Source organism: Rhyacophila brunnea, unplaced genomic scaffold (assembly GCF_057557595.1).
Source record: "Rhyacophila brunnea isolate RB1 unplaced genomic scaffold, BYU_Rbru_1.0 scaffold_7, whole genome shotgun sequence".
NCBI classification, from domain to species: Eukaryota; Metazoa; Arthropoda; class Insecta; order Trichoptera; family Rhyacophilidae; genus Rhyacophila; species Rhyacophila brunnea.
Window position 1 is genome coordinate 31,339,529 of NW_028233339.1, and position 8,115 is coordinate 31,347,643.

The following is an 8,115-nucleotide window of genomic DNA, read 5'->3' on the forward strand; positions in this document are numbered from 1 at the left end:
CATAGATAGGATACAAAGTTGAGTCGCCCCAGAAGGGATCGAGCCTGTCTGAGGGACGAACTGCCTTTTTGTAACTGTGTTAGCAGATGGTGATGGAGTGCTACACACTTCTCCGGCGTTAGGAATCTCCGATTGTTGTGTGTGTCCCACGTGATACCCAAGAACTCTCGTTGTTGGCTTGTATCAGACAGGATTTTTTCATGTTTATTATCCACCCTAATGACTGTAGGAAGGTTATCATGTATTCCACCTGAACCGAGAGTGTTTCTCGGGATTGGTTGGCTATTAAGAAGACGTCTAGGTAAGTGACTATTCTCAAGCCATTCTTTTGTAGGCGTTCGGCGACCAAATTGGCCAGGGACGCAAACATAATCGGAGCGGCTAACAGCCCGAACGGGAGACACGTAAATTGTAGGAGCTCTCCTTGGTAGGCTAGTCGAAGAAATCGACGGTGTTGAGAAGCTATGGGTACATGGGGGTACGCATTTTTACTAGCTAGTCTTCTTTTTATAAGAAGGCTGGAACTTTGTAATGGTGAAATAGTTTGAATGGTTTTGGTTGTAGGAACGCATTCAAACGTTTTAGGTTGAAGACAAGGCGTAGGGTCCTATCTTGTGTCCTGATCAGAAACAGGGTTGAGAGAAAACTGGGGGTTGGGTCCGCTTTCTCTGCGGCGGATTGTCGCGTTTGAAACTTTTTTCGTAAAAGTAATGAAGGACTTACCAATGGTGGTTTCCGTACAAAGGGTATGCGGGCTCCACACAACCTTGGATGTCAAAGTACCAGTAATTAAAACTACTGTAAAGGAACTGATGTTCCCCAACCAGGTAGGTGGGTACTGTCATACCCATGATCATTGGGCCTCTCCCGATAGATAAAATTTATTATTGGGTATAACCATGTCACCTGACCTCCTAGTCAACAATGGGCGTACGTACGTCCATTATTCCTTGATTAACTGTCAAAATATTCAACTTGTACTTAGCACGTAAGAATTATCGTATTTAATTAATAATAAGGAGTATGTGAGGGGAGGATGGCAACACTGCTGGTTAGTCTATGGCCGCGAGCCAAGGTGGTGACAATCGGCCCTCACGACTCGGAGAGTGACACAAATAAAAATCGAGAAAAAATACCAATTTAGTTTTTAATTTTTGTGAATCCCGGGTCCCACCAACATCCCGAGCTAGCCACAGGTCCCGGGATATAACAGTACCTACATACTCATATTTTATATGACCATATTTTAGGCCGCAAACTTGATGGTCTACGTACCAAAAATAGAAGTTCTCGTAAACCTCTGGTTTGCATGGTCAAGAGGAGTCGAGGTTGAAACCCCATCTTAAAAATTATACGCTCTACCATTATGGTTTGAAAAATAATTTTAGGATTGACAGGCATCAATTTTTTGTAAAATTTATCATTGATTTTAATTTAAAAAGCTATATTATTTTGTTTACTGTACAATAGTTTTTTTTTAATTTAATCATTCTGTATATTTGTCCATGATTCTAATTTATTTTGTCATGCATAGTCTGTGGTGGAACTGTTTTCGTTTTCACGTTTTGAGTGCAGTGTTGTTTGATTGTTGGGTGCATATAATTATACTATGGTTGGGTGGCCATAGAGTATAGACTAATATACTTTTTTGGTGGAAACCCTGATGCCCGCATTGTAATCTAGAAACTAGTAAATGACATTTATAATGTAATTCCAAATTACAATTTGTTGTAATATCGTGTTTTTCATATTATACATTGTTCTGGTTCTCCGTCGTCTTTATCTGTCAGACGCAGTGTTGCCATATTTTTCTGTGGTGATTATTAGTACAAAGGCGTAAAAATTATAGTATTTCTGAAAAAAATATAGTACAGGAACATTTTTCGTCTTGAATCCCTTAAAAGTATAGTATTTCGGCATATTTGGCGTAAAATTATAGTATTTTACATTTTTCGCCGAATCAAAATTATAGTATTGTACTATAATTATAGTACGGTTGGCAACACTGGTCAGACGCCATTTTGGAATTCAGCTATCTTTTTGACATCGAATTATAGTACGCGGTCCAAGACATTAAAAATTATAGGACGTGTTGAAAATGTAAGTTTTTTGTTTGTCACATAATCATAACGGAGAATTCGAGAAATTCCGATGCCCTGCTTTATTAAAACACCTCTTACGACCGAAAAATGCTAAAAAACTGGCCGCCGTCATTAACTGTTACGTTAGTTTTTTAAACACAAGACGTCCATAGGCTAATATCGCACAATCTTATATTATTTATATTACCTATATAGATTATACTTACGACGTCCCTAGCTTCACGTTATTACGATTTGCTGTGATTGAAGTACCTACGAACATTTTTCGGAACGTTAAACATCGACAATATAGACAACTTTTAAACGCAATAAAATAATCAATGGGAATATTCGCACAAACGGCGAATTCAATTAATTCCAGTTTTCAAAATTGTGGTATTTTTTACCTACTATACATTTTTAATAGTACGTGAACCAAAATGTACTATAATTATAGTTTGGTTGGCAACACTGCGCTCACTAGTGCTGCCAACCGTACTAAAAATATAGTATTTGTACTATAATTTTGGTCCGCGTACTATGTACGATATAAAACAGGTATAGTACGACCAAAATACTATAATTTTGAATATCTGGAAAAATATGTAAAAAGTACTTAAATTTCGATATTTCCGTTCGACAAATTGGTGCCAAGTACTATAATTTCGCAATATCAGAAGATTTGTGAACTTTGAAAAAAAATTGCTCGAAAAACTAAAAAATCTCTTGACTTTGGTTTAAAATGAAATTTCTTGAATTCGTCGGTAAGCATTTTTGGTCGGAAGAAATACCTAAATAAAAAGGGGTCTCGGAGTTTTTCAAATTCTCAGTTATTTTTTCTGAGATACAAAAAACCTATACATTTTCGACAGATGACAACACGTACTATATTTTTTCCCCAAATACTATAATTTTGGAGGCTCTGTAGTATAATTCCACTATGAAAAGATGGCAACACTGGCGCTCACTGACATGACATCACAGCGAGCGGTGGCGGAGGACCAGTAAAAAGACCTATATCTTATATTATTATGTGATATTATGGTCATTGGGCATCAGTGATGCCAACCGTACTATAATTATAGTACAATACTATAATTTTAATTCCCCGAAAAATGTAAAATACTATAATTTTACGCCAAATATACCAAAATACTATAATTTTAAATGATTTAAAACGAAAAATGTTCCTGTACTATATATTTTTCAGAAATACTATAACTTTTACGCCTTTGTACTATAATCAGTATAGAAAAAGATGGCAACACTGTTGGGCATACTAATTTTCATACAAGAAAACGTAATGTAGGTTAACAAGCTGGATGTCTAACGGCAATGACCGAAGTTACTTTCATGATCAGAATCAAAGGCCTCAAAAAATCATTTTACGAAATAATAGTATGGAAGGTAAAAAAGTAAACCAAAATAATTAACTCTAGGAGCATAATATTTACATAGTGACAATAAATGCCAAGGGAACAGACGCTTGGTCCGAATATTAGGTATGCCTGTGCAGTGGCGCACCCTTGGTGTGAGGGGGGGCAAGGAGTCCTGGCCCCCCCAAAAATAAAAATTATCAGAATGATTTTAAACATTGAAAGCCAATAAACTATACCTTAGGCTTAGACAAGTAAAAGACACTACAGTCGATGGTGGTGTAGAGCAAAATAACATTTTTTTTTCAGTGGAATTCGGCATAAATATTGTAGCTCTCTGGACCAAGCGGGTAGCACACTTACTACTGGTGTGACGAAAAAAATCATGAAACCCCCCTTTTTTACAAAACATTTTTGAGATTTTAAAAATTATGCGTGTTTTTTAAATTAATCGTGTGCAATAGCAACACTCTTATACCAGATCTGATGTGGACCATAATGACAATCCTATTCGGGTGTCACTATCTGTGCGTCAAAGTCTAAGCGAATCTCAAGATATACGAAATTCCTGATAATAAATGTGTTTCGGGCCGCACATAAAAGCTTAAAGGGCCGCAGGTTGAGTATCGCTGCTCTAGACAGACCAAGCAGGTAGCACAGCCGATATTATTTGAGTAATGTTTAAGCATACTAGGCGCACATGTCCAGCATGGTCGCTGTTAGTTACTTCCAATCCGCCAGTCGCTGATGACACATATGATAGACACTTTTACCCCAATTTAGTAAAAACTAGGAGAAACTGAACAAAGATGCAGCCGTGTATTGTGAAAATATGTAAAAGATGAAGAAAAGAGCCTAAAGAGACTAATTTACTTTCCTCCTCCTTGGGCCCCCCCCAATATTAAATCCTGAGTGCGCCACTCTGCCTGTGTAACATGATTGTGGGAAACAAGGAACCAAGAGAGTGCACTATAGTCTTGTGATGCGATATATGATGTTGGACCTGGCTGGACCACGCTACGGATGTCTTAAGATAGTCTAAACATAATAATATTATACTTACTGCTTTTCCTTCAAGCCAACTGAATTCTGGTTACCTGAAAAACCACTAAATACCATTCACAGGGTTTCTACAGTAGAGCTAAGACATACCTGGTGGCATGGCCAGTGAAGCTTTACAAGGGATTCTTGGTGGTGTCCTGTCACTAAAGAAAAGATGATGAATGAGCAGATTCAAAATTTTGCTTAATTATTAAGATTAAGCTAGTTGAAATATTTTTTGTTGATGTATGTGAATTGGAATTTTCACAACTCACTGATGGAATCTTCATACTATAAATCTTTTGAAAAAAGATTTAGAATCAGTGCAAGTATTGCTGCATTGCACATGATTAAGCCTCATGCGTCAATGACATTGAGCTACTTTACGAGCTGCTTGTTGGCGAATTTACAATTTGCCCGTAAAGTCGCCCAGTGTCATCATCGAAAAGCTAACAAGCAGATTGTAAACAATCTACCGAGAAAAGTTGAAAGCCGGTCAACTTCACACGCTACACGCCGGCGTGCCGGCCTACTGCGTCTGCGCAGTAGAGCGTAGTAGTGACCTCCCCGGTAAAAAACGAACTACATTCTGTCAAAATAGTCGCTAGCTTGTTGGCTTCTCAGCGAATGGAAAGTTTTGTGTATCATCATCACAATTGCAGTAGCTGAATCGCCCGCTTTTAAATTCGCCAACAAACAGCTCGTAAAGTAGCTCAATGTAATTGACGCATCAATGATATTGAGCTACTTTACAAGCTGTTTGTTGGCGGATTTAAAAGCGGGCGAGTCAGCTAGTGCAATTGTGATGATGACACACAAAACTTTCCACACGCTCAGAAGCCAACAAGCTACCGAGTTAAAACCACCGTCATTTTTGGTACTATTTTGACAGGACGTATTGAGTAGTTCGTTTTTTTTACCGGGAGGTCGCTACTATCGCTCTACTGCGCAGACGCAGTAGGCCCACACGCCAGCGTGTAGCGTGTAAAGCTGACCGGCTTTCAACTTTTCTCGGTAGATTGTTTACAATCTGCTTGTTAGCTTGTTCGATGATGACACTGGGCGAGTTTACAAGCAGATTGTAAATTCGCCAACAAGCAGCTCAATGTCATTGAGGTTTTATATGATACCCACCCAAAAAATAGGTACTATAGATCTACCATCGTAAGTCGTCAGCCGGTCGAATGTGAAACTAAAATTGTCTATCGAGGATAAATTTATCACAAACGCCATTTAATTTTACAACATGTTTCTCGAATTATGGATTGCGCTTGCGTTTATCTAGCTCTCATGGCGTCAAAATATCAAAAACACATTATTTTTGGTGTTGATAAATAAAATATACCTAAAAAAAAGAGATCAACAAGTAAAAAAAGCTTTTTCCTTTTAAATAAGAAATGTACCTAATACATAATTATATATTTGGTAGACATAGTATTTTATAATCAAACGAGTGTTTGTTGCTAATTTAGGTGCACTGATTTTCTTGCTCGCAAGATTTTTATTGTTTGTACATTTGAAAACATAAAAAGAGCATTTTAGATTATTAATAAACGAATGTGATCTTTTAATATTTGACATTATTCGATAACTACTTGCAACAAATTATTTTGGTAAGTATTTAAAGTAAGCTATATTTTAATATAATCAACAACGAATTATAATGTCTCCACGAAGAAATGAATCCAGACGAAGCGCAATCCGAAAATAACTCGTTTACTGATTGGGCGTTATGACAAATTTATTCCAGACTGAGTCAAATGTTTACATTGTGAAACGTCAGCCTGCAGAATTCGGGATTATATTGTGTTATTGAAAATACAGAAGAAATAAGTATTGTGCATAATGGAAATTAGTTCTAAAACAGTTCGTGGAAATGCCAGAGACATCATTCTAAAAGTATGGCAATTCTACGATGACGAAAAAGGGCAAAAAGAATTGATTGTTCCTATCAACAATGCAATTCAACGGGCAGCCGCCATGACAGTTAAAGATTTATTTTCAGTGTTACCAAGTTGCATTTATATTACAACGCAAGTAATTTCTTGTTTTTTATAGTTTTGTTCAAAGTTATGATATAAAAATATATTAATGTCGGATAGAAATATAAATTAATACTTACTTATTATTTGTGTATGTAAACGAATTTATAAAGAAATTTAGTATATTAATTAAACTGACATTTACAAGTTCGAATTCCATAATATTACCTCGACAGAATTATCGACATGTATTGAATTACGATATATATTATTATTCTATATTTCAGGTGTATCAAGTAGGACAATTAGCCGAATTAAAATTGAAGCATCTAAGACGACTTCGCTTTTTTTATTATATTTTTTTCCATGACTAAAATATACACAATACTACTTTATATTTTCCAATTTCTAATTTTTCCAACTATGCATTTCTTTCTCGTGGTTATAAAAAAAGTAACGCGTTTTTATTTTGATTGTGTTAATTTTTTATTTTAAATAACCATTTTTTTGTTAGTTATGGCAACATTCTCAATGTCATACTAGCGCCCTCGCTGAAATGCCAATTTATGATGGTAGATCTATAGATAATATAATGTTGATAAAATATTAACTACTTCATAATAAAAATGAATATTATGTGCTATTACTACTTCACTTATCTAATATAATGCAAATTAATTGTGGGAACGCAATCAATTGTTTTAGTGAGACCTTGTCCCTTTGTACTAGACATGGAAACCAAGTCACTATTACGCCATTTCATTCATTTCCAAGGCTGGAATGTAATGCCTATAGAAATGGCATATTTCAAAAAAATACTACCTTATTCTTAGGTCAATAATTATTATAAAACAATCATTATTCGTAGGATGTTTTATCACATTTGAATGGTCAAAGACATAGCTTATAATCAGTATCTTTAGAATTATCTTCAAATGTGTTAATCGTGCCCATTTTTTGAATAATAAAATGCCTTATTCTTGTAAAATTTGGGATGACAGAGATTATAAATATAATTTTTTATCGTAAATATTTCACTATTATAATGTTAACAATTTTACTAATGGTTTTATAAATGCGTTTAAAAATTAATAATCTAAAAAAATCTTAACACCGCTGCACATGGATGTACTGAAATATGACTATATTCTAAAACATTAAATCGAGAGGTTTAAAAGAATACTATTTTAAGTAACAAAAACATTATATGCAGTTATCAAATGTTTAACATTATAAAGGATAATAAGGCTTCAAAATTATATAAATAGATTATCTACAACGTTTAAGGAATGTCCAGGTTTATGCTCTGAATATACTATAAAATCTCCATTTTGACCTACGTGGCGCATGTTGGCTGTTAAGAAATAGTTATTAATTAAATTATTTGTGAATGATATATTTTGTAATGGTTCCGTGAAATAATGGGGATCATTTCGTAAAGCATGAGAAAGATTTTTATTGGAATGTTTCATTAAATTATTATAGATTCCAGTATGAAGTTCCTAATAACAAGATTTTAGATTTTTTTTGTACATCCTTGGATGGGCTTTCTACATAGTTCAGTTTTAAGATTCACAAGCTACCATTAATAAGAATGGGGTGGATAAAACCATACTGCTAAATTATTAGATATCA